Below are 27,357 nucleotides of genomic sequence, written 5' to 3'. Positions count from 1 at the left end.
TGGGGAGCCTCCAGAGGCTGGATTAGGAAACTCTGGAGGCTGTTCTAGGACTGTGGGCTGGATTTGTCACTTTCTCTACTTCAGAGAATGAGGTGGAAAGAAAACAAGCCATAGAATTATTTTTAAAATTCGTCGTTTGTCGTTTAGTCGTTTAGTCGTGTTTGACTCTTCGTGACCCCATGGACCAGAGCACGCCAGGCCTTCCTTTCTTCCACTGCCTCCCAGAGTTGTGTCAAATTCATTCTGGTAGCTCTGATGACATTGTCCAACCATCTCATCCTCTGTCGTCCCCTTCTCCTCTTGCCTTCACACTTTCCTAACATCAAGGTCTTTTCCAAGGAGTCTTCTCTTCTCGTGAGATGGCCAAAGTACTGGAGCCTCAGCTTCAGGATCTGTCCTTCCAGTGAGCACTCAGGGTTGATTTCCTTTAGAATGGATAGGTTTGTTCTCCTTGCAGTCCAGGGGACTCTCAAGAACCTTCTCCAACACCACAATTCAAAAGCATCAATTCTTCGGCGGTCAGCTTTCTTTATGGTCCAGCTCTCGCTTCCATACATCACTACAGGAAAAACCATAGCTTTGACTATGCGGACTTTCGTTGGCAAGGTGATGTCTCTGCCTTTTAGGATGCTGTCAAGGTTTGTCATCGCTTTCCTCCCAAGAAGCAGGCGTCTTTTAATTTCGTGGTTGCTGTCTCTATCTGCAGTGATCATGGAGCCCAAGAAAATAAAATTTGTCACTGCCTCCATGTCTTCCCCTTCTATTTCCCAGGAGGTGATGGGACCAGTGGCCATGATCTTAGTTTTTCTGATGTTCAGCTTCAGACCGTTTTTTGTACTCTCCTCTTTCACCCTCATTACAAGGTTCCTTAATTCCTCCTCACTTTCTGCCATCAGAGTGGTATCATCTGCATATCTGAGGTTGTTGATATTTCTTCCGGCAGTCTTGACTCCGGCTTGGGATTCCTCCAGTCCAGCCTTTCGCAGGATGTATTCTGCATATAAGTTGAATAAGCAGGGGGACAATATACAACCTTGTTGTACTCCTTTCCCAATTTTGAACCAATCAGTTGTTCCATATCCAGTTCTAACTGTTGCTTCCTGTCCCACGTATAGGTTTCTCAGGAGACAGATAAGGTGGTGAGGCACTCCCATTTCTTTAAGAACTTGCCATAGTTTGTTGTGGTCCACACAGTCAAAGGCTTTCGCATAGTCAATGAAGCAGAAGTAGATGTTTTTCTGGAACTCTCTGGCTTTCTCTATAATCCAGCACATGTTAGCAATTTGGTCTGTAGTTCCTCTGCCCCTTCAGAATCCAGCTTGTACTTCTGGGAGTTCTCGGTCCACATACTGTTGAAGCCTACCTTGGAGGATTTTGAGCATAACCTTGCTAGCGTGTGAAATGAGTGCAATTGTACGGTAGTTGGAGCATTCTTTGGCACTGCCCTTCTTTGGGATTGGGTTGTAGATTGATATTTTCCAGTCTTCTGGCCACTGTTGAGTTTTCCAAACTTGCTGGCATATTGAATGTAGCACCTTAACAGCGTCATCTTTTAAGATTTTAAATAATTCCACTGGAATGCCATCACCTCCACTGACCTTGTTGTTAGACATGTTTTCTAAGGCCCACTTGACTTCACTTTCCAGGATGTCTGGCTCAAGGTCTGCAACCACATTATCTGGGTCGTCTTGGATATCCAAATCTTTCTGGTATAATTCCTCTGTGTATTCTTGCCACCTCTTCTTGATATCTTCTGCTTCTGTGAGGTCTCTCCCATTTTTGTCCTTTATCATGTTCATTTTTGCACAAAATGTTCCTCTAATATCTCCAATTTTCCTGAACAGATCTCTGGTTTTTCCTTTTCTATTATTTTCCTCTGCTTCTTTACATTGTTCATTTAAGAAGGCCCTCTTGTCTCTCTTTGCTATTCTTTGGAAGTCTGCATTCAATTTTCTACAACTTTCCCTATCTCCCTTGCATTTTGTTTCCCTTCTCCTCTCTGCTATTTCTAAGGCCGTTGGACAGCCACTTTGCTTTCTTGCATTTCCTTTTCTTTGGGATGGTTTTTGTTGCTGCCTCCTGTACAATTTTACGAGCCTCTATCCAAAGTTATTCAGGCACTCTGTCCACCAAATCGAGTTCCTTAAATCTGTTCTTTACTTCCACTGTGTATTCATAAGGGATGTGGTTTAGATTATACCTGACTAGCCTAGTGGTTTTTCCTATTCTCTTCAGTTTAAGCTTGAATTTTGCTATGAGAAGCTGATGATCAGAGCCACAATCAGCTCCAGGCCTTCTCTTTGCTGACTGTATTGAGCTTCTCCATCTTTGGCTGCAGAGAATATAATCAATCCGATTTCGGTATTGCCCATCTGGTGATTTCCATGTATAGAGTCGCCTCTTGTGCTGTTGGAAAAGAGTGTTGTTGGAAAATTAGAATAGTTTAAATATTTACTTGTTTTTAATTATTCAATTGTATTTTAATTAGCATATAGTTTTTTAAATATTTTTAAATCTGTTATTTTCAGTATTGTGACCCACCTTGGGTCCCCTGATCAGGAGAATGATGGCCTATAAATAAAAATAATAATAAATTGAATAGTGTCCTAAGGGCCACAGAAAAGTCCCTGCTTCCTCACGTCGCTGTGTTTTTATGCTGGTAAATGGCTATAGCAAGAAGCTCTGGGAAAAATGTGCTAGCAAGTAGAACAGAGCAGAAGAGTTTTTCAATGAACAGCAGAAAATTCCAAAATATTCATGATTTGGCCTGCATGTTCAAAGCTGGAATGGCCTCTAGGAGATGGTGTGTTGCAATGCTTTACTAATTAATATGCATTATTTATTATGATTTATTATTTATTGGGATGTTTACTTGTTTACAAAGATGGAAGGTCTTGTAACATATTGTCCTACAAAGACACTGCTTCAGTGTTACTTAAACCCAGGAGGCCAGAAACATCTCATCTTGAAATAAGATCACTAAGATAAACTATTTATGGGGATCAAATCATCTGGCGATCTTGTCTGCTAAACAACTTGTGGAGGGAAGCATTTCCACATGGATGCCATTTCAAGTGGTTTTCTTCTAACTTGTGTCATGTAAAGATGTTACACAACAAAGTGTCAAAAAAGTTCAAAAAATTATTTTTTGGATTAAAATTCAAAGAATCCCAGTGATCATGGCCATTGGCCACAGACGTCTAGAACTGTCATTGGAAAAAAAATGTATTTTTTCCTAAACTGTAACTGCAAGCTACTGCAAGTGTTTTCTGGATCTAATTTTTAAGAATTTGAATCTCTCTGTAAGAAAACAGGCAAGAAACAGACTGATACACACACACACACACACACACACACACACACACACACACACACACACACACACACACACACACACACACACACACACACACACACACACACACACACACACACACACACACACACACACACACACACACACACACACACACACACACACACACACACACACACACACACACACACACACACACTGATAAACCCTGGCAGGCCACTTAATTTTGGGAAAACACGGTGATGTAACGACAGTCGACCTCTCCTCTCTCCTCCTAATAACCTCAACTAAAGAAGTGAAGACCCATAAAAGCCATTCCCACAGGACAACCACAACTATAAAGTTTATTACCCAATAAAGAATGATCTGCAAATTTAGAGGCTTTTTACTGATCAATAAAAGCAGCATTAACTAAATGATCAGTGCTTACTAACCCCCTCCTTCGCTCATCATTTCAGCCCATCCCAGCTATGCTGAAATCAGACTCCATCTTTTGGGCAAAGTCCAAATTTCCCTTTAATCAGCTCTGGAAGATGTAAGTAATGTGTAATGTGCAAATGAGTAGCTAGTTGCCTGCAAGGCTGGTATAATGATGTTGAAACAGCCATCAGGTCTATAATTCTGTTCAGGAGGGGAGGCCAAGCCTTCCTTTTTCCATGATGGACAATGGCACAGCCAAGTATTACTTTGCCCAGCAGCTATGATTTTCCATAATCTGATCAAGGGACCTATGGATTTCTGACCATAATCAGCCAAACAAGGAACAGTTCCACATTCTGCTCTAACGTGTGTCAACAAAGTTCCTGTACCTGCAACGTGTAGCAGGTCTGGGCACTGTGGCTGAGGGATTATTTTTTTAAAAAAATGCTTTCTCATTCCAAACTTACTGTTATAATTCTTTTCTTTCTAAAATGTTTTGTTTTCATTTATGTGTTTCTTACTCCCTCGTATTCCAAATTTCAGTTTGAGTTTTGGACATTTTTCATTTCAATGGGATGGCTGGAGGAAACCCCTCCTTGAGAACAATGTGGTTTGAGTGAGTAGGAACCCACTGAGAACCATGTCAATAAATATAAAAGAAAATAAAAGACATTCATTTTTAGTGTATTCTTGTTGCATTTAATCTGTAATTATGTATGGAGCTCTTCTGTATTTATTCTTCTTTCTCATGAAACAACTGTACCTTGCTAGTCAATAACTGTCACTAATCTTACTATAATACCACATCTAGCTCTCTTTTGTTTCTGATCAGGGTGTCAAATGTTTGCTTCTACGAACTGCTTCACAAACATGTCCAGTTCCTTTCTGAGGACTGGCTGGTGATGTCTTGGCATTTTTTCCTCTCCATAAGCTGAACTGAATTTATAGGATTTTTAGAACCCCTATTTTTCTTTGCCTTCAGACTTGAAAGTTAAATGCTATGTAAACACAAGGGTGCATAAATAATGAAGGCTGCAGAGCAACCTAACATCCATGAAGTGGCTTGCTTAGTGGATAAGATTGCTCTTAGCTTGCTCTTATGTTCAATTTGTCTTATAGCATTGCAGAACGGGGCTATAATCTGAAGTGATCTTGGGTCATGCCAGGAGATAAAAGAAGAAGTCTGATAGGGTAGCAGCTGAGGGAGTAAGTAGTTTATATTCAGAGAGTCAAGTATTAATGTGAGTTTCCTGAAGGATTTTGGAGAACATCTGGATAAAATAAAAAAGAGGCATTTTCTGTTGTAGCAAATAAATTTAAAACATTTTATCCTTATGAATGGTCAACTGATAATTCAGTTTCAAAATCAAGCAAGCCATAGGGCTGCTTGGAATCTGGCTCTAACAGCATCTTCCAAACATATCCCACAAATATACTGTATCATCTCCCCACTTCTAAGGAGAAGTGTTGTTTCCTGAAGGTACTCAATCTTGTCTTAACTTTCAAGTTTCAGAATTTAGTGAATTAAAACTGAGATTGACAGATCCTAACATGAAGCTGTCTTGAACCTTCTTTTCCACCACTTTGTGTGGTGTGACTGCAGGCAACAAAAGTATAGCAGGGGTGCTTTCAGCCAGAGGAATGCAATGGAGTATTAATCATAGCATCCCATAGGTGTGGAGTTGATTCCATTAGAAAAGAATGGATAAGATTAATGTGAAGTCAGAATTATTTGGTTGTTGTGGGTTTTTCAGGCTCTTTGGCCATGTTCTGAAGATTGTTCTTCCTAACGTTTCACCAGTCTCTGTGGCTGGCATCTTCAGAGGACAGCACTCTGTGCTCTGGTGCAGTTTGTTTGGGAGTTGAGTATTTATGGCTGTGAGATCAGCTTTTGTCCTTTTAAGGAGATGGATGATTATGGTGATCAGTGTGTCTTTGTCTTTGTTGTGGGTGTATTGTTGTGACGCGGAGGAGAGATTATCTGTCACTGTGATTGATGCGTATCATTAGCTGGTCTTTTGTGTGTAATGATCACCAGTCCTTGTGGCTGGTTAGAGTTCATTGATCTTTTGCACGCTGTATTTTTCAATGGTGGGAGCCAAGTTTTGTTGAGTTTCAAACTTTCCTTTTTTTTGTTGAAGTTCTGCCGGTGTTTGTGGATTTCAATGGCTTCCCTGTGCAGTCTAACATAATGGTTACTGGTGTTGTCCAATATTTCAGTATTTTGAAATAGAATTTCATGTCCAGCTTGTTTTAGGGCATGTTCAGCAACTGCCAATTTTTCTGGTTGTTTTAGTCTGCAGTGTCTCTCATGTTTTTTGATTCTGGTGTGGATGCTTCATTTTGTGGTTCCAATATATACCTGGCCACAACTGCAAGGTATCCGGCATACTCCTGCAGTGGTGAGGCAGTCCCTTCTGTCCTTTTCTGACCGTATTATTTGTTCACAAAGGACTAAATGTTGGCTCTGCAGAACAGCATCATGGTAGGTAATGATAGAATAGCTGAATCAAACCACATAGTTCCAAGAAACAAAAATGCCCCCAGTATAGAACACTGAATGATAAAAACATCCCCCCTCCCCTAACTAGGGATGTAAATCTTCACTTTGTTCATAAAGGTGATATTTTTTTAAAAGAGATCAAACTTTTTTCACCTTAGTATCTAAGATTGTGCTCTTCCTTTTATTATTATTTTTCTGTCCTCCTTTCTTTCCTTTTCACATTTTAGGGCTTCTGAAAAATTCAACATATTTTTGTGTGGGGTGGGGGATCTCTTGTCTTTTAACACAAAAAACCCCACACTTGTATTGCACAATGAATTGTTTGTTTGTTTGTTTTGCAAACATTACATTGCCCAAAACCTTTGTACTTTTTTTCACAGTGTACTATTTATCCTAAAAACTTGCAAGGTTTTCTCTGTTGTTCACAAGCAAAAATTTCAGAGCAGTGGACCATATTTTTTTTCAATGGTGTGTCTCTTGAGACATCCTTTTTTGTTTGGGATGGGAAAATTTGTAAGTGTTTCTTAACTCAGTCACTGATCTAATGTAACATGCCACAATCAGAGAAAAGCATCCTGTTGTACCGTATAGATAGAAGACAAATTAAAGCGTGCTGCATTAAAAAAAAAAACATTGCTCAGAACCCACACTAAGGGTTCTTCCTTTCTTCCTTTCCTCCATTCTTCACTCTTTATTTTGCTGATGGTTATAATCATCTGCCCAGAGGTCATTTTCACATTTCTTTCCTTTTTTGTAAAAATGCCTACAATGTTAATTTGCTGACAACATTTGTGTTGTTTTATGAACATGAGGGGGCAGGGGATTAGATATAAGAGGCAAAAACACATTTCTAGCACAGTTCGTGGTCTGCATAGAACCTCTGTTTATGCAACCATACTCCTGCAGAATTCTTTGCTCGCCAGTAGGAACCATGCAAAAACAGAGTTCCTGAGCACAAATGGAGCCCAATGTACATATAGCTGCTGACAAGTGTGCTTTATTCAGATGTGGAAGTAAATATGCTTAGGTCAAGGGTGAAAGGGCTTCTATCAGTCTCACTTCTCTTCCATGTGTTTGTAGAGCCTGTGGAGTTGGCTTCAGCAGTAGTTAGTTCCAAGGTAAAGAATTTTCCACTTCACAACAAAAGATGCGAAGAAACTCTCTGATATATGTCTATCACTTGCCAATATGATTTTCCAGTGCAAAACCTGGTAGGGATGAGATCTTCTTGAATATATATCTGATGATTGGAGAAACCAGCTGAACACCTAAATATTCATTCAGGCATGCTGGAAGCAGCAAGCCACCTCCTGCAGCGAAGTGACTGCTAGCATCCTAACAGGCTTCGGTTTAACAAAGCCAGCTTCTAATAGGTGTGAAATGAAGATGCATACAAAAATGTGAGCTGCTCCCTCAAAATGCTGAGCTTCATTACATACTGGGTGCAGTGGTAAATTGTGCAGAAGAGAAAGAAAATAATGTTTACTCAAAGGTGTTTTCATGGGCAACAAGCAGTGTTTAGATGCTGAGTACCAAGATTAACTCCGGTGTGAAAAGAAAAAAGGCAAACATTGCTAGCGATAAAATGCATCGGCTCCTGGAAATTTCCAAAGGCAGTTGGGATAGGCACTGAACGTGTATGTTGGCTATCTGGCATTCCCCTGCCGCACTCTGACATTTTAAATCAAAAAGTCTAAAGTCCTTGGCATTAGCCATGCTTCCTGGGCCAGCTGGGCGATGCGATTTGAAACATCTGGAGGGCACTGACGTCATCCTCTGACTGAATGTATGGAGGCAAGGAAAGAAGCTTGCATTCCTATTTGACCAGATACATGGATCCCAATTCATGTGTAGTCTTAATGACTAATCACATTATACAAGTTGGGGTCATTTTTGATGTATGGAAGTGTTTCACAATTTAAGAATGAAAGCAAAATTCATTGAGTAGGATCTACATTCAGTCACATGTAGAGTTATGGGGATTTAAGTCAGTCATGTCTAACATGTCATTTTCACACCAGATACTTTAGTGCCAGAATTTTCCATTTTCATTTCCTATCAAAGTAACACACAAGGACCAATCTATGTTGTCACGATCACCTCTCCCTAAAGGGATAATTATCTCAGGTGAGGAGTCACTTTGGATGCAAAACTACCACTTTTATTACCTGAGGTAGGTCCTTTAAGCCTCATAAGTGTGTAGATCTTACTCCATGGACAAGCTTGACCTTAAAAAGTACCCTTGCTTACTTTCAAAGCAATCAACCATGGACTGTGTGCTCTCTTGGACAGCACAACAGACTGGCTAGGTAGGACCTCATTACAATAGCAATGAGTTACCTTCTTCCTCTCCTCTGTATTTAGGTGCAATCCTGCTGTTCAAGAGACAAGTCTTTCAATTAAGAAAAATGTTTTATTAAGACAATAAAGTAATTTTATTTGAACACAGTTGTAGCCTTAAAGGCATAAAAGTTTAGGCATATCCAGCAGTTATAATGATTCAAATAAGCTTACTATTCCTAGGTAAAATAAGAACAACTAAAACTAAGCTAAGCAATCATCTTTGTTCTATCTGCATGTTTGCACTTAAAAACTGGGCTATTTCCCCCCTCTTCTCCTTCAAAAAGCAAACCTCTCTCCTCTCACATTCCACAACATCCCTCCCCCAAGCGAATGACTCTTCACATACATGAACAACCATCTTCTACATGCTTCTGGACCATCCTCCTTATGACAACAACTGGTAGAAGAGTAAAATATCTCACTTCCATTCAAAAAAGCCCAATTCCTGACAAAACAATCTGCTCTTCCATGTAGTCACCTTTTAAAATTTAGTTTAAAACATGCTAAACCCAATTTAAAACCCAGTTTTTAATTAATGTAACCATACCCTATGTCAAAGAATCAAATTACACAAAAAGGGAAGGTATATGTCCTGCTCCTAAATATTTCCCCTAAAGTCACAAAATTCCTTCAAAACTCCACCTCTGATTTATCGGACTTGCAAATGAGAATTGTGTTTATCTCCCAATAACTAATCACTACAGAAAAAGGAGGGTCATTTGCAACATGTGGAATGAAGAAAGCTTGCAGTAGAATAAATAAATATCTTTTAGAACTTCAGATAACTCTGCTTCTGATTATTTTGAAACTACACCATGAGCTAAAGAGTATCTGATGACTCTATACAGCCAAAACAGAATACTCCCCAAGGGAAATGGGAGTATATACATTTTAAAAGACATTACGAAAAGTAAAATGTCAGTTACAACTTGCATATACCCTCTATGCAACTACATCTCTATTTACACTATTGGGTAATTAAAGGCAAGCAGCACACATGCCAAATGACAGTTCTTACCCTCTGAATACAGAATAATCCTGAGAATCTAAAAGAAATCTTTGGTTTTATTACTCATCACTGACTACACATTAAAACCAGCGCCTGCTGTAATAATGCTTTTCTTCATCTTCAGCCGACCATTATCGGCACAGGTGGGAAAACCAACTCTAAAACACTAAAAGCTGCAATCAAAATTATTGATGCCATTCTAAATGAAACGAAGGAAGCAGGCAAGAGACAAATAAATTATAGCCATCATGACTGGGGCCTAATACATTTTTTCCCCTGGTGTTTTATGTCTAACTCCATTTTGTATGCTTTGACTGCTACTATTTCAAGGCTTGGTCTTAATTACTGGAGTCCAATTAGCAGGTTTTAAATGTTTTCTTTTAGTACGGAATGTTTTCAAGAATAGCAACAAAAAGTAAAAGACCATGAACAACAGCATAACATAAACAACGTTGGCAGGGGGAGACACCTAATGTTGATGTCAAAGTAACGTCAATAACAATTAGCAGATTCTTTATGGATCTAGAACATCCTATTCCACAACAGAATAGAAAACCCAATAGGCTGTTAGTATAACATCATGAGATTTTACCAAATCGAAGTGTGGTGGAAGGAGAGTAAAATATATCTCAGGGAGAGAAGAGGAAAATGTCCAAGACCCTGTATGTTTTTTGGGAAATTTTTCTTGGAATACAAGATTGGTAGAGTTGTTTTCAGCAGCCACTCAACACAAGCTATCAGCTGACTTACCAGATTTTACTCGGAAACTCCCAAATAACACAACAAGGGAGCATTTGCGCTTTAGGTATACAGTGGTGCCTTGCTTAATGACGAAAATTGCTGTTAAGCGAAAACGTCGTAAAGCGAAATTAAAAACGCATTGAAACGCATCGAAAACTATTCAATGCGTTCCAATGGGCTAAAAACTCACCGTCCAGCAAACATCCTCCATAAGGCGGCCATTTTCGGTGCCTGTATAGCGAAGAATCCGTCCCTAAGCACAGCAGGGAGCCATTTTAAGCACCCAGTGGCCATTTTGAAAACCTGACAATCAGCTGTTTTTGATTATCGTAAAGCGAAAATCCCCCATTTAGACCATTGTTTTGCAATTGTGATCGCAAAAACATCATTGTAAAGCGGATTTGTCATAATGCGGGGCAGTCATTAAGTGGGGCACGACTGTATAGTGGTCGCAATGACCAGATAGGCGGGGTACAAATAAAACAAACAGACAGACAGACAGACAGACAGACAAATATTTGGTTTAGGTATTTGGATGAGGAACCAGAGGTTGAGAATTTGATTCCCCACTATGCTCCTTGGGATTCGATGATCCATAGGATGATTGGAAAATGCATAGCTGTGTGGAAGCTAAGAGTGGGGTTACTGCCACCACTTCAAAGACAGGCTGCAGTTCACAAAAGATTATGTCAAATGAAATGGGTTTTTAAGCACCCATAAGACCCTTTGTTCTTTGGACAAGGGGGAGAAAACATGTGTCATGGAAATAAATGTAATTTTTAGGAATGATTAATTTAATAAAATAAGTTTAAACCAAAACAAGTGTAACAGCAACATGGGGCAAAACAAAAAAAAACTTGCATACATCAGAGCAGGAAATGGGATGACTTCTGTTGAGGAAAAGAACAAAAAAAAATGAAATCCTAGCACCTTTAAAATCCTTTTTATTTTTTCCAATAAGGCCCACTTTTCAGAGTGTCAGATACAAAAGCTGGAGGAGAGGAAATCTTACTCACTTTGCTGTATAGTGTCAATAGTTAATGTCTGTAAATACAGCTGGATTCTAGCTGGGGTGGATCCTGGACCCATGTGGTAAGAGGGTCTTTTTCCAAAATTTCTCTCTCCACTCAAGTCCCAATTTGTCTAGACTGTTCGGAGTACTTGTTTCTTTACAGTGCTACTTAACGTCTCCTCCACCCCCATTATTCTGAAGTCTAAGATTTGACTTGATTACAAACATTGCTAGCCCAGGATGTGTGCTCCATCGGAAAGATGGTTCTTTTTCATAGTTATGTTTTTATGTATAGGAAGACGTGAGGTTTTCTAGCAAGCAAGGTCAGAAATGACCAGGGAGTTTTCATTCATAACTATGCCCTAAATGGTAAAACCAACAGTTCTTTGGTTAAACCTGCTCCCCAGTTCTAGGATTCAAAGGAGAAAGTACTGGCAGCAAAATACAGATTGGTGAACTATTGCAGAAGAGCTCATCCTGCTGAGCTAAAGGTATATCCTGTTCTGTACACCCCACACATTCCATCCTAAGTTCCCTGAAATAAGTGCAGTCCTATTTGACTGTAACTAAGCTGAGCACCCATATCCCCTGATATCTTTGTGATATGTCAGCATTCATCTGCAGAAAGCTTCCAGGAGCTGTAGTCTAAATAGTACCAACCCAGGTTCACTCAAAGCGGCTGTTTCAGTGCACCTTTTTGATACAGATGTGCTTCCCAACCCACTCTTACAGTCTTACCTCTGTTAAATAGAATCCATGTCTCCCTAGCGGCACATCCTTCAGTGATTACACTTTGGCTGCTACTGCTCTTCTACTGTGATGCAACACGTGAGAGAAGTTTTCACAGATAATTATTCTCTTGCTATACAGTGGAGTCAAGTTACTTGCCTTGAACATTTCTAATCTGTACAGAAGCTGGTTTACAACCTCAAAAGAATGTGAAACCTAAGGAAAAATGAAAATTAAAAACAATTATGCTTAAGCATATAAAACATGCACAAAACAGTAGAAATCGGCAATGCAGATAGCTCAGAAGCCTTGTTGATACAATTGCTGTAGCTTTACTTCTGCAGCTAAAAGCAGAATTGGTTGCCTTTGCTGATCTCCTCCCTAAGGAATGAATTATACACACTTAACAACCCACCCTAGACACCCGTTGACTCACACTTATATGGAAGAAGATATTCTGTACAATAATCTAGATCTAAGCTCTTTTATGCTTCTAGGTGAAAAGTAATAGGTTAGGTGGTCTGCCCCTTAGACACACTACAGTAGTAACAAGGCTCCTGCCACCACCGCAGCTGCAAGAGCAGGAGTTCTTTGCTGCCCACCTGGCTGAGGCAAGCATAGGAGGCTGGTATGGTGGCCAAGAAGGGAGGGCAAGAGTGCGCCCTTATTAAGGTTGCTTGCTCCATGTGCTGCCTCTTGCCAGCAAGATCGTCACCCATCCACCCTGTAAAAATGAGAGTTACTGGTCACAGGGCCAGATGGGAATTTTTGACTTGTTCCTAAATTGACTGAAAAGGGGGCAGGTGAGTTTTGGCCCATCCCGTTTTTACTTGTTGACATATTTGTCGAAGGGTTCTTGTTGTAGCGAGCATTCTGTTTGGTCACACTGGCGGGTAGTGCAGAAGGCATGAGTTGTTAGGTGAGTTACAAGGGGCACCCAAGAGGGGTGTAAGCCAGCCCACCTCCCTGCTTTGAAGATCAGGAGATTTTGGGCTGGGAGGGGGAGAAGCAAAAGGATCCACAGGACCCAGACCGTCTACAGTCGGGAGCTTTGGATGGGCTCTGGGGATAGCCTGACATTATGAGAGCTTACCATCAGGAGATCTGGGTCTGGGGTAAGGCCAGCCCCAAATTCAGATTATGATTCCGCACTACCGTAGGCCTCCTTTAGTAAGAGGATGTTGGTTTCCAGTTAATTAATAAAGTGTGCCCCAGTTTTCAACCCATTTCTTGTGTCTTGTCTCATTATTCCAGGCTGGTTGGGCAATACCACTAACCAAGAATTGATATATATTTTCAATTCCCCTTTCAAATGACATCACAATTTCTAGACAGCTTTTGAGATAGAGGTGCATAAGATATAGTCCTGGGACAGCTAACGCCACACAGCTGCTCCTTGTGTTATTCCCAGACATGATATCTCGCTACCTACCCTTCTCTGCAACCCAGCCAAGAAACAGCTGCTAGTAGCAGTGTGCAAGCAGTAATCCCAACAGAAGTGGCTGGTGGATAGGAGTGTGATGAAATGGGGGCTAGATGGTATGTGCATTTGAAAGCCTTTTGGCACAGTGGTTAAGCTGCAGTACCACAGCCATGTTATGTGTGGCACTCTGCCATTAACACACACAAACACCGAAGACATACAGCAAGCGAGTTTTATTTCCTGTCTGCAGGCATGGAGAGAACACACCTGGGTGTGTGTGGTCTTTGCTATTTAAGCATTCAGCAATACATTTTATAGCCAATACAACGCAACCCCTCTCTGTTCCTCTAGCCAATCTCGACCAACGCGGAAAGCTCACATTCCACCCATCACACAATGCAAACTGCACCTATGCCCATATATGTATTCCTACTTGCTACACTAACTCTACACTGACTCATGTTTCTTAACTTTCACTTTCCTCTTTTGTTTCAGTTTGAATTAGCACCAAGTGAACTTCACCTATCCATATCAGCCAAAACTCTAGACAAAACCCAGATTCAATCCCAGGTAGACAGCTCAAAGTTCACTCAGCCTTCCAAGGTCAGTATATTGAGTACCCAGCTCACCGTGTGTGTGTGTGTGTGTGGTGTGTGTGTGTGTGTGTGTGTGTGTGAATGTCAATGTCAATGTGTAGCCTGAATAATTAAATTGTAGACCACACAGAGAGTGCTTTAAGTGCTATGAGATAGTATATAAGCAGCAAACTTTGCTTTGAAAACAATGCACATATGCCCCTCATCTACCTCAGATGAAACCAAATGTAGCCTTTGCAGCTTAAAATGTTTTTCCTCTGGCTACGTCTAGAATGGATTACAGTAGGGGCAGTAGATAGAGTTGCAAACTACTTTGGTAGTCCTGCGTTTGAATCCCTATTCCACTATGGAAATTCACTGGGTTGATGTGGAACCGGTAAAGCCACTCCTCAAATATCTCACCTACCTTGAAAGCTCTTATCAGAGCTGCAGGAAATCATTTCAGCTTGATGGCACATAAGATGCACACAGGTAATGTACACAGTTACTACACTATGGTACTAAGGACTTTTGCCTTTATAAAGGGGCACTAACAGTGTAAGAAATATAATGAAAAGGGTAACCAATTCTGCAAGGCCTCACTCTATGGTGCCGTGAAAACTAGAAGAGCAGTATTTTAAGGGCCAGAGAAAATGCAGTTTTCTAGTTTGCCCACCCATTTTGTGTGCCATTAAGCACCCTAGAAATCCCACAACTCTTTCTGCCTAGAGTATTCCTTGTGCCTTGGAAATTACATTTCTCAGCATGCTCTGTATCTTGAATACTGCCATTCAAGCATTCGGTACCAAAGAGGGAGGGCGTAAGCACTTGGTGCTAATTCAAGCTGAAAAGAATTTAGGAGGATTGTTGCTCTCTTCAGAATACAGCTTGAACATTAGGACCTAGGCAAGTTCATAGTCCAAGGCAGGTAAATGTAGAGGACATTTAAGCTTGCTATTTAAAGCTAACTGAAAGCAAACGAGATAATCCAGAGTGGAGAGGATACTTAGTGTATGGAAGCAACAGAAAATAGAGCAATAAGGAGGGGGGGAATGTAAATTGGGAAGAAAGAAGTACATTCTCCACCCGCCTTTCCTTTCAATTAGGGAACATGGCTCAAACTGTAAGATAGCAGCAGGCTGACCAACTGAAGACAGCTACAACCAGGGGGTGAAAATTTTACTTTTTCTGAAGTATCACTCCCAGTATGCCCCAGTCAGCATAATCTCCTGTACAAGAAAAGCCGAAGGAAACCACAAAGGAGACCATTATCAGAAATGGGAGGCTGTAGAACCTCACCACCACTCTCCATCTGGCATCTCCATGTTTCTTCTTTTTTTTTTCCTGGCTTTTGATGAACTTGAAACTGAAACCTAAGTCACTCAGCTTTAGACTTGGTATGTTTGGATAGATCCTTGCAGACACACACCCAGCTACGCAGCCCTGTTCATTGTAAAGCTTTTCCTAACAGCAATCCAATGAGACCCTTGCCCCTTTCTCTGATTTACTTCCTCCTCCTCAAGCAGCCGTGCATTAATCTTTGTTCCTGAAGTTGTGGTGTCATCCTACAGAGACATATGGCAATGGGAATCATAAAGCCCCATAAATAAGAAATGATTCAAGAACCATTCATCTTCCCTCCTATACATTGCCTTAGCCATACCAAGGTCTTCGCTGAATTCAGTCTTCTTTCCAGAATGCGGCACTGAATCAGGGACAAGATGGCTCTGCTGTCATCAGACACCTTGGCCTTTTTTGAAGTGGGCATTAGTAAATAAAAGAGGTTCAAGATGGTACAACAGATTTGAGGGTTGGGACTATCTTAGTTGCATATAGCACTTTACCTTTCTTTTGCTACAAAGACCTAAGAGCAAAAGGGAACCCCTTTTCTTTCCTCTTGTACAGCCAAAAGCGAAAAGGTGTACTGCTCTCAGATATAGTTTTGGTTTCCGATTTCTCTGCCAAAATATGGGAACTGAAAAACAGTTGTCTAAAGTCTGATCCTAAGTTCTTTTCCTTGCAAAATTCAAGGCATGTTTCTTGAGACTGGGATGTGAATTAGGTGATATGCCTAGCACATAAGTAGAAACAGAGGTCTGTTTGTGGTAACATAGGCTTTTATTCACCTCTGTATCTGGTATTTTGGCATTCTTTGTTTCATGATTGGTCACTTAAAGATAGATACATTGCTGAGGCATACCTCTTTGAAGAATTGTCATCCCTACAGAGTAAAAGAGGATGCATAAAGCTTGTATAGAATTGCATATTCTTGCTTAAATGTACAAGTAAAAAACTAAAAGTGACTTTTTAAAAATGAATGCCTTCACATTTTTTTAAATAATGGAGATACTGGTAGATGTGAATTCTGCTTTATTTAATAAGACCTGCTTTGTGTGATAAGAATTAACCAACATTTGTAGTTTTTTCACAGTTGGAAGAGGTGGGGGGAATCTAGAGATTTACATTTTTAAAAAATGTGTGAAAACAATAATCCAATCAGGCTAATGGCTCTGAATGCTTTGATCTCAAAATTCTGCGTTTGAATCACTGTGTATTCAAATATTTTCATGTCACTGAATTAAGATTACCACCTCTCCTTCTTAGGGTTTGTCTACATAGAGGAAAAAATATCTGGTACCCTGCTGTTCCTTTTTGTCATTTTCCTCACTAGCCAGCCAATGTAAGGCTGAATTTGCTGAGATCCATGTTTTTCCTTATGCCTTTCATGCTTTTTTCCTCATCCTTGGGAGGCTTATGTTAGAATCCAGCTTTCTTTCTCAACTCAGTCCTACAGCAATCGGTTATGTACAGATCAGTTCCCTTCCAGAAATCCTAGTTCAAACAACTTCAATCAGCCTTTTAATTGGCTTTAAAATGGAGGGAGGGCCTACAGATAGAAAGCTGCAGCGAGGAAGGGTTTTTCCCCCACTGCTTCTCTGGGAAGCCTAGAGAAGCAGTGCTGAGGTTCCTGGCTTTTGTAGTGCAATGCAGACACAAACATTTGTAAACCCTGGTCTTCTTTGAGAGGAAACATACTGACCTGTGCATATTTGCGGTGGTTCTTTTACCTGTCTGGGTGAGCCCTGACAGACTGCTTGTTTAACAGCTACAAGGCAGGCAAATAACTGTACAACTGTATCTACCACAGACAGATGTTTAATTCATTTTAAATAACTATTCAAGAAGTGAAATTTCTGTATCTATTTCTGGGGGGAGGGGAAATCAGATTTAAAAACTGTGTCTTTTCATAAAGTAATAACTCTTATCCTGAATGGAAAAAAAAGTAGATTTGCTTTCCCATGTTACTTATTATGCCACTTTAGGTTTCTGCTCTGATTAAAAGGCAAATATAGGTGAAACTGATAAATACATACTACCTAGATCTGCAACTTCCACCTCAGAATCAAATGGACTGATGTTAGATGTGACCTAGAAAAGGAATCTTAGTGTCAAAGGGTTTGGCTGCGATCCTGTAAGAGGATTTGTGAGGTATTCAACCAGGTATTAAAAGAGATACTAAATAAAAGTCTAGTATGTTTCAGTCACTGATTGGAAAAGTTATTTTTCTGGAGTACAAATCCCAGAATCCCCAAGCTAGAATGGCCATTGGTCATTATCCAAGACCAAAGCCAGTGGTCAATCAAAGACTTTACCTGCAACTCTGATTATATTCAAATGAAAGTCATGAACCTTTTGTCTTCTACTTTGTTTGAGGTTTTCCCTCTTCTGTGTTGCACATAGACCTCTTTGCCCTCCCAACTCCGGAATAAGGACGCAGGACAGAGATATGGGTTAAATACAGGCCACACTTTATTGATTTACATTCAAATTTGAATTTGCCATTCTTTGGCAAAGGAGAGGGCCTGCTGTAGTGTGGAAACAGGTAAATGGCAGGGGTATCCAAATACCCCTTGATCAACAAATGGGCAAGTCCCTGGCCCCAGGTTCCAGTGGTCCTAAAGACAGCAGGAACCCGTCCGGCTGTTAATAAACACCCCCAGACCTCAAACCATCTTTAGTTGATGACTGTTAGTCCGGAAGTGTCCCCGCGCATCTTCCACAGGCACTGTAATCACATAATCTGCAGTTCCGGGAGGTTGGATGCACTGTTGGCTTACCTGAAATTACAGTGGGACACACCGAAAATACCTGTTTTTTCTGCACTACCCACCAGCATGACCAAAATTTTCCACCAAAATTCCAACTTCCCCATTCAAGTGTGGGATAGGCAAAAAAATCCCCCCATCCAAAGGCCAATCAGGATGAAGGTCAAAATTTTGTATCCAGCCCCTTAAAGGGGACCAGAAAAACTCACACTAGAATTTGGGCGGGTGGGTGGGTGAATGCCCGAAAAAGAAGAGGGTGGTGTAAGGAGGGAAAGGCTCTTAAGTAACCTGACTTTCCCCCCTCCTGCTTGCAAGTCTCATGAGAATAAATCTGTCTCGTGTTATCCGGGGTGTAGGGCAAAGGGCCAGCCTCGCAGCTTGAAGTCCGTGGATTCAGCAGCAGCTGCAGCATTCTCACAAACGTGGTCTAATAATCACTTAAAATTCTTGTTCCATTTCCATTCAATCCTGGCCATCCCTGCCTTGCCATGGGGAGTCTTGATAGCAATGGCTGCATCCTAATCAATTGTTTTAGCCCATACACCATGTTCCCTTGCTTTTCACAGTTTGAGCAAATCAAAGCAATTGCATGGGAAAAGCTTCTTGGAGTGGTGTTATTGACCTGTAGATAGTGGATAGCCATCACCAGCATAACACAACCAGGAAGAAAATCTTGTGTCCTGCATTATCTCCATTTTCTGGGAGGACACATGACTCTTTTCTGTGAGCTAGCACAGAAACAGCCATTTATTTGCCATTAATTTTTAAAGATGCCTTGTTTCCAACAAGAGCCTGTCTGTCTCTGTCTATTTGTTGCTTCTGAGGAGATTCATTACTTTGATGGATTTGTGTAATTTTTTCTCAACTGCTGCAGGTGACAAACAATAAAATATATTTTATACAAGAAACAGAGACACAAACCCCTCACATTTTGCCATTACTGAGAAGGAAAGTTGCAGGGGGGAAAACAAGTTATGGCATGGATTCTTCTGAAGGAAGAGCTTCATAAATGTTATATTATCTAGGATGGAACTGAAAGCTATCTAATTTTTTTGTCAAGTTCCCCTAAGATATGGCATAGACTTTTAGAGCTCTCAGCTCACCATTAGTAGCCTTTGAAGAGCACTTATTCGAACCCCCAAAAGAATTATTTTTGGTACTACAATTACCAAAATTCCCAGTCGGCACAGTTAGCGACTATGCTGGTTGGAGGATTCTCTGAGGACGTGATCCTACTGGCAATAAGAACCACAGTAAAATTGATTTAAGCATTATTTAAACTGATTTATAAAATCTTGTTTGCACAAGGTAATTGATTTATTTGGGCTGCAAAGTGAGGGTTGTTGTTTTTTTCACCTGACCAGCAGGGCGTTTTAAAAATACCTTGCTTCTAAATCAATTTAATTCAGTTCAGTTTGGTGACTGTGGATTGTGCTGTCCATTTACTTTGTGCCCTGTTGAATTCAGTGGCATTGACACTACAGTTTCACCTCTCCTATTTTTGAAAAAAAAAATTCTTACAGAAATATTTAGCAATGTATTGCTTAGTGTGCTGTCACCATAAAACTTTTTTTAGATGAATGCAGCTGTCAATTTATCACTGTGTAACTTTTTTTAAAAAAAGCCAAACAGTTCACAAAAAGCCTGCTCCTAAAAAGAGAAAGGAAATTAGTGAATTTCACCAGTGTAACCACCAAAAACAGTTTTAATCCCCTTCAGCCTGCTAGCTGAGTAAACTCAGGTGGTGACAGAAATCTGTGGCCCTACTAAGGCATGCATCAGATGTATGGATCCCTTCTACCCCTGGATGTGAGGCAGGCATCCTAATTTCTGAGTCGTAGTGAAACCTAATAGGCTTTTCTCTATTTCTTTTAATGTAATAATTCTTTTTGATATTTATTGGTTTGTCTTATGTGTTTGTAAGCCGCCTAGAATGGTCGCAAGACCAGATAGGCAGGATATAAATAGAATAAAAAATAAATAAAATAATTTTATGGGGACACTCCCATTTGGGGAAGTGGAATGTCACATACCACACTCATTTTACATTGGATCTAACCCAATACCTTCAAAGCCAGCTATTTCTATTACAAAACTAGATAATCAAGCAGAAAATAAAAATAAAGGGAAAACCAAGAAGAGGAAGAACAATCCCATACTGACTACAACTCTCATGTCCACCCCTTTTCCAAGCCCCCTTGTGGGGACACGACCAGCCTAATCTGCAAGCCATCACCAGGCAGAAGCAAAGGAGCACCTAATCATTGGGCAAAGAGCCAATTATGATTGCTGTTAGGCCTGCTACAGTCTTCTCGCAGACCGTTGGTATATTTCCTCTTCTCTTTCACTTATGGAGTAGCCATACAGAGGAATATGAGACTCTCTGTTGGACTATTCCATTTTGGTAGCTTGGAAGAATTATTGCTTTGAAGACAAAAGGCTCTCAGAGCATTTGCTATCTGCAAGCAAACACTTGTTTGAACAATGTTTACTCTCATATATCACTGCACTGACATATGTTATGGCCTGACACTGAAACGTCTAGGATCTACTTTTTGTCAAAAAGAGTACAGCGTCACATTAACCCTATTTCAAACAACCCAGCGGGTCTTGATAAGGTCTGAAGCAAGGCTGGCATCACTAGATTGATCTGGTGCCGGGGAAAAAGAAATTCTGATAGTGTGCTTCTGATTAAAATCAAGAGGAAGAGTAGCTCCTTTGAAGGACAGTCATGGTTCCCCACACAAAAGCCCATTTCCAGTCTCCAAGGGAACGTGGCCATGATCTATGACTCGAATGGCCACAGAGCAAATGAAATGTTTTTGCTTTTCTCCCATGGCCTGAAAGCCGGCACAGAATGCCTTGTTGAGAAGAGAAATTACCTGCTCTCGCACTCCCATTCCCTGCCAAAAGAGTGGCCCGCCTGTTGTTTTCCTCATTTCATGGGCTCGTGAGATATGCCCAGGATGTATACACTTTTCAGTTTCTGGAGGCAGAGAAAGAAATAAAAGTGTGACAGTAATGCACACAGAGAGGAGGGCAGGGAAGCAACAAATCTGGTATTAGAAATGGAGGGAGGCAAAGAAAACAAGAGGGCTGGTTGAAAAATCAGAGGCAACATACAATGTATGATAATGAGAGAAAGAGAGAGAGAGAGAATCTCCAGATAATATAAGGAGGCTTAGAGAATTTAATCATCATGAATTCTGATATGTTAAAGGCAGTGAGTTAAGAAACTCTCTTACCCTGTTTCCCCCAAAATAAGACGGAGTCTTATATTAATTTTTGCTCCAAAAAACACATTAGGGCTTTATTTTCAGGGGATCTTTTATTTTTTCATGTACAACAATCTACATTTATTCAAATACAGTCATGTCATCTTCTGGTTGCTGCACAATGGTGGTGGGCAGGGTTTCACTTAACTATGGCTTGTTTGGGGGGTAGGGCTTATATTATGAGCATCCTGAAATATCCTACTAGAGCTTATTTTCAGGTTAGGTCTTATTTTCGGGGAAATAGGGTACATCTTGTTGTCTCTCAGAATTTTCACTTTCAAGCACCATTAAAAGTGTGCCTGATTTATAGAAACTTTCAGTGCAACTGTTTAATCTGACTCTGACCATTGCCCCTTTGTATTCCTTGCAATGTATTTTAGTAGATGTTTGCAATCTTCAGGCATTTGTAAATTTTGATGTGTGTTCAGTCTGTAGTTTCAGATACTTGTCCATTTTAACTGTATGTTTTTCTGTGGACTGGTCAGCAGGATCCTGTTACAAGGAAGGATAGGGTATAAATCAAATGTAATAATCATGATTACAGATGGGCACAAGCTGAACTATGACCATGAAAAAACCTACTTACCAGGCTGGTTTGTAGTTCAGTTCACGGAACCTACAGTATTTTGCCAAAATGAAACAAAGCAGTTTTTTTTTTACCCAGTGCTTTGCTTTGCTTTGGTCTACCTCTCCCCCAGGCACAACCCCAAAAAGTGAATCATGAACCAGTCTGTTTTTTTTCCAGGGTATGGAGTGGTCTGTGATTTAGGAATAACCAAAAACCATCCTGATTTGTCATTCTTCTGGTTCATGCTCATCTCTAATCATAATTGTGATGATAACAGTGATAATTATAATTTTGTATTTAAATGTTCAGCTTTTGTTTCAAAAATCTCTAGTGTGGAAATGGAAGGAATTTATTAGGTAAGATAATACCTATGTGAACACAATCTAGTATGAACATAACTCACAGAACACATTATATGGTTCTTAGCTTTGAGGAGATGGGGGGAGGATAATTAGGAAAGAAATGAATAGATTTCTGAATATTAACTGATTAATTTTGTATTTGCCATACTTTTCTCATACTCATTTCTGAGTTCTTTCTACCTAGAAAACCCAGAAAGGGGCCACCATAATGGACTTGGTGGTACACAATTATTAATAATTTGGCTCCCAAATATCTACATTTTCCATTAAAAGAAGAAATGTTAACCCTGAGGTGATTTTTGTCCTTAATGCTTCTACAAAACTTTGTGTATGAACTTAAGCCTGTGAATAGGGCTCATTGATTTACAAGTCAGCATATACTTAAGCACCAAAGTGTCCTGGGAACAACTGCCTTGAAAAAGGATTTATTTTTGAGTTTAAGAATAAACCAGGCACTTCTACTTTGAAAATAATGTAATACCATGGAGAGAAATCTGATTACTTAAAATTGCTCCATCAGATATGTGATTCCAGACAGAAAATCAAGTGTGTGCAATTTCATAGCCTTTAGAAAACACTCATTTTTGTTTGTTTTCTTGTTCATTTTATTTTTAATGCTATCTGCTTGGGCTGATGATGAGAAGAAAACCATTTGCTAGTGGACAAGAACTATCAATTATTTTTATCCCAGCTGTCCAGTCCTTATTCTATCCAATTACAAAATCCAATAAATAAAGGAATTTGAGCCCTGAATTATGTTTATTATTTTCTGTAGTTCTGTATCCTCTAGATAATTTGAATTTTACTCGCCTTGGGGCAACATTATACTGGGCAAAACTTATTAGCATCTACGTAACCTGCCATAACTATGATCGAACTGTGAGGGGGAACCAACTTGTTTTGAGACTGGAGGGGATGGTGATTAGACACTGAATTTATTTATTGAAAAAGTAAGTAGAGTGTTGCAACCAGAATAACTTTAAAACTAAAAAGAAAACTTTGCAGAAATGGCTAGCTAAATGGAAGCTTTTAAATCCTCACTTAGACATACAAGGAAATGGCCCCATTACACATGTATTGATCACAGCAGTTAAAAGAAAACGGGATCTTGACAAGCACTCAAGTGTTTGTGGAAATGAGCCACTTATTTAGATGTCAAAATACAGACATAGGCATGTAAACCTTGGCCCCCTCCATTAAAAATATATATTGGCTTCTCTTTCTAGTAGTGAAGGTTGCTGCTTTCTAGAAAGCCTATTTTTCTGTCTTTATCAGACACTGCAGACTTGAAAGCTGGCTAAAACGTGGGCAAACTCCTCTCCTTCACCCTCCTGCCTGTTTACATTCTGCTTTGCCTTTCTGTGAAATATTTGTTGAGGTCTTTATAGTTCAAACCTCTCTGCTTTTACTTGCAAGTAAGTGCCACTGTGTTCTTTGGGGGTTACTCCCAAACAAGTGTGCCAAGGGTTGCAACTGTAGAGAGTGTTTGCTTTCTGTTTATAATGTGTGAAAACACTTGCACACACTATGACATGAATTTTCCCACATCCCTGAAAAGGCATACAGCTTAGCACTATTTACCACATTTCACATAGGAAGCTGAGAGAACTCCTCCAAAGTGAATTCATGATCACACTGAGCCTAAGGTCAATGTATCACTTTTTCTGCTACTAGTTCCCCCTGCTAATCTCCTGGCATAACCTCCTTAGCACTGATCTTTGTGTTACTTATAGAAAAGGACCTAGTATTACTCTTTGTAAAGAATCAGGTGATTACTCCTTGGAAATAGCACATTTGCCTTTAAAAATATACAGTATATATATTGTTCTCATAGTGTGGCCTGACACGGTTCTTGGGTGATCTTATTATGTTGTGAGTCCACAAAGGGACTAAAGATTGGTAGGAATCTAATTTCTGACCAAAGTTCAACAGGGCATCAACTCACCAGACTTCTAAAACTCTCCATAGGGGAGATGCAATTCATGTTCCATGGATGTCCATGGACATGTATTTCCTTGATTGTATGTTTGAAGTGAGTGAATAGAACAAGTTGCAGAAAATGCCACCCATAATTCAATCTTTAGTTGCAATACAGTGGTGCCTTGAGTTGCGAACTTAATCTGTTCCAGAATGATGTTCGTAACTCAAGTTGGTTGTAACTCAAAGCACCATTTCCCACAGGAATACATTGAAATGTAATTAATCCATTCCGGCCAGGAAAAACCCACTTAAAAACACACTAAAACCACACTGCAAGACCCATTGAAGCACAGAAACATAACCCCCCATGCAGTCAAAACCCAAGCAGCCACAGAATTAAAAAACATTCCAGCAAACCCCCACCCAGCCCAAACCCACACTGCAAAACCCCAGTATTCACACAGAACAGGAAGTGTCTCCATTTTAAAAAAGAAAGTCAAAAATAAAAAATAATAGCAGTACCAGGCAATCCGAAGCCTCTCTCAGAATGCACACACTCTAACTGCTGGGGCGGAGGAGCTACAAAGAAGCAGCCTCTTCGCCAACCAACAGTGGGCCATTTAAATTCCCCGCCTTTTTCCCTGCCTTTTATTTTATTTTATTTTATTTTTAAATAATTTCTAACATACAGAAACCATAATAACACCAAAAAAGAGAGAGAAGGAAAGAAAAAAGAGGGGAAAAAAACCCAACCACGTATACAAGAAAAAACGAAAAAGGGGAAAAAAACTAACTAATCCCTCTATTTAAAGTACACCCTCCCCCCTTTGGAGTCAGAGACTCCAGCCTTGTTAGCCCCTCTACTCTCCCTATATCGATTTGCAATATATACTAAATGGTCATACATATGTCATAAATTTTACCCTAGACTCCTATCTTCTTCTGGGCCCAAGAATATATTAGTCCCCAGCTTTGTTTTACATAGTCTCTTGGCTGTTCCCGTAGAGCTTCTGATACAGTGTCCAGTTCTGCTATGTCCCATAGCTTCTTTAACAGCTCTTCTATCGTCAGAACCTCTTCTGTTTTCCATTTTTGGGCCCAGAGTAATCTAGCTGCTGTGAGTATATACATGAGACAATGCTTCAATTTATTATCATTTACTCCTGAAATGGCATTCAATAATGCCATTTCAGGTTTTATATCTAACTTCTGCTGAGTAATTTATTTTGCTAGATCCCATACCTGTGTCCAATAAATGTTGACCTTTTCACATGTCCACCACATATGATAATAAGTTCCTGCATTTTTTTTTTTTACATTTCCAACATATATTGCTGTTACACCTCTGACATTTTTGCTAATCTTACAGGTTTATAATGCCATCTGTAGAACATTTTTTCTGATTGTATCTCAAAGCTCCAGTCGCAAGTCAAAGCAAAATTTTGTGACTGGAGCTGGTCGTAACTCGATTTGGTCACAAGTCAAGACGTTCGTAAGTTGAGGCACCACTGTAGTTGCATGTGAATTGACATGGACAGACACATCTCTGTAAAGTTTGTCAAAGGCAAGAAAGTTCCAAGTTCTTATTGACTACTTCCCAATAGTCCTTGTTAATTCCCTAAGACTTTCCCCACCTCTTCTCAAAGTCTAATGTTCAAAGACACAGAACGGAGCTGTCTCATCAGTTTTCTCTTATTTTCTGCGGTGCTCAATCAAGTCCATTAACTGCCTTCTTTCACATTTTCTGTAGCCTTTCTTGAAAGAAAGTGGCCCTGCTTTTCAGTCAAGGCTGCCAGGCAAAGCTGTCAGGAGAATTTGCTCCTTTATCCTGTTCCAGGAGCTGCCCCCATGCTTTTCTTCACAGATGCTGAGTCCATCTGCTTCACCTTCATGAAATCCATGCCCTCAAACCTCGGCTTCTTATCACACAAAAGCACAGCAATCTCCATGTTCAACTGCAAGCTTCAGTTTTTCTGTAATAAGGTGTTGGGGGACAAACACCAAAGAACCACATGAAGGGTGCTTCTTTCCAGTATTTGAACAAGCAGTTTTTATGTTTGTCAAAGGAAATTGCATCGCCTCTAAAGCTTGGCTTCAGTGTAGAGTTTGTGCCTGGGGCTTTCTCCATGCTACATTTGTCTGACTTTGTAGTATAATTTTAAAAGTATGTAGTTCCTTACATGTGGTATGTACTCTATGTCCACCTGCTACACTGTTCCCACTGGATTAAGCATGGCAGATATGCTCACCTTAAAATTCTATTAGTGAATTTATTATTATTATTATTATTATTATTATTATTATTATTATTATTATTATTATTATTATTATTATTATTATTATTATTATTGTTGTTGTTGTTGTTGTTGTTGTTGTTGTTGTTGTTGTTGTTGTTGTTGTTGTTGTTGTTATTGTTATTATTGCTCTTTAATCTCTCTAGATTGAGAGCGAAGACCAAAGTCCAACTGAAATGCATGAGGGACTTCCTCTTTGCAGACGATGCAGCCATTGTTGCCCACTCTGCTGAAGACCTCCAACAACTCATGAACCGTTTCAGCAAGGCCTGCCAAGACTTTGGACTAACAATCAGCCTGAAGAAAACACAAGTCATGGGCCAGGGTGTGGACTCACCTCCCTCTATTACCATCTCCACACAAGAATTGGAGGTTGTTCATGACTTTGTGTACCTCGGCTCAACCATCTCTGACACCCTCTCTCTAGATGCCGAGCTGGATAAACGCATTGGGAAAGCAGCCACCATGTTCTCTAGACTCACAAAGAGAGTATGGCTCAATAAGAAACTGACAACACATACCAAGATCCAGGTCTATAGAGCCTGTGTCCTGAGCACACTCCTGTACTGCAGCGAGTCCTGGACCCTTTGTGCCCGGCAGGAGAGGAAGCTGAACACCTTCCATATGCGTTGCCTACGACGGATTTTTGGTATCACCTGGCAGGACAGAGTTCCAAATAGAGTAGTCCTAGAACGAGCTGGAATTTTCAGCATGCATACATTACTGAAACAGCGACGTCTACGCTGGCTTGGGCACGTTGT

At 40.1% G+C, this 27,357-nt stretch overlaps 1 long non-coding RNA gene across 2 annotated transcripts in view; it reads right to left on the bottom strand.

Annotated features, from left to right (window-relative positions):
- Window positions 1–26,427, bottom strand: part of LOC140706005 (uncharacterized) — a 56,447-nt gene extending 30,020 nt beyond the window's left edge. Inside the window, exons 1-2 of one of the 2 annotated variants that reach the window (XR_012085679.2) lie at window positions 15,371–26,427; window positions 12,083–12,289 (exon numbers count right to left, since the gene is read on the bottom strand). This is a non-coding gene — a long non-coding RNA (uncharacterized LOC140706005). Of the gene's footprint in view, window positions 1–12,082; window positions 12,290–14,498; window positions 14,575–15,370 lie in introns of those variants that run through there. The other variant, XR_012085680.2, reaches the window with a different exon arrangement.
- Window positions 26,428–27,357: the final 930 nt, after the last annotated feature.

Source organism: Pogona vitticeps, chromosome 3 (genome assembly GCF_051106095.1).
Source record: "Pogona vitticeps strain Pit_001003342236 chromosome 3, PviZW2.1, whole genome shotgun sequence".
NCBI classification, from domain to species: Eukaryota; Metazoa; Chordata; class Lepidosauria; order Squamata; family Agamidae; genus Pogona; species Pogona vitticeps.
The sequence above is the reverse complement of the archived record's forward strand: the minus strand, read 5'-3'. Positions and strand labels throughout refer to the sequence as shown.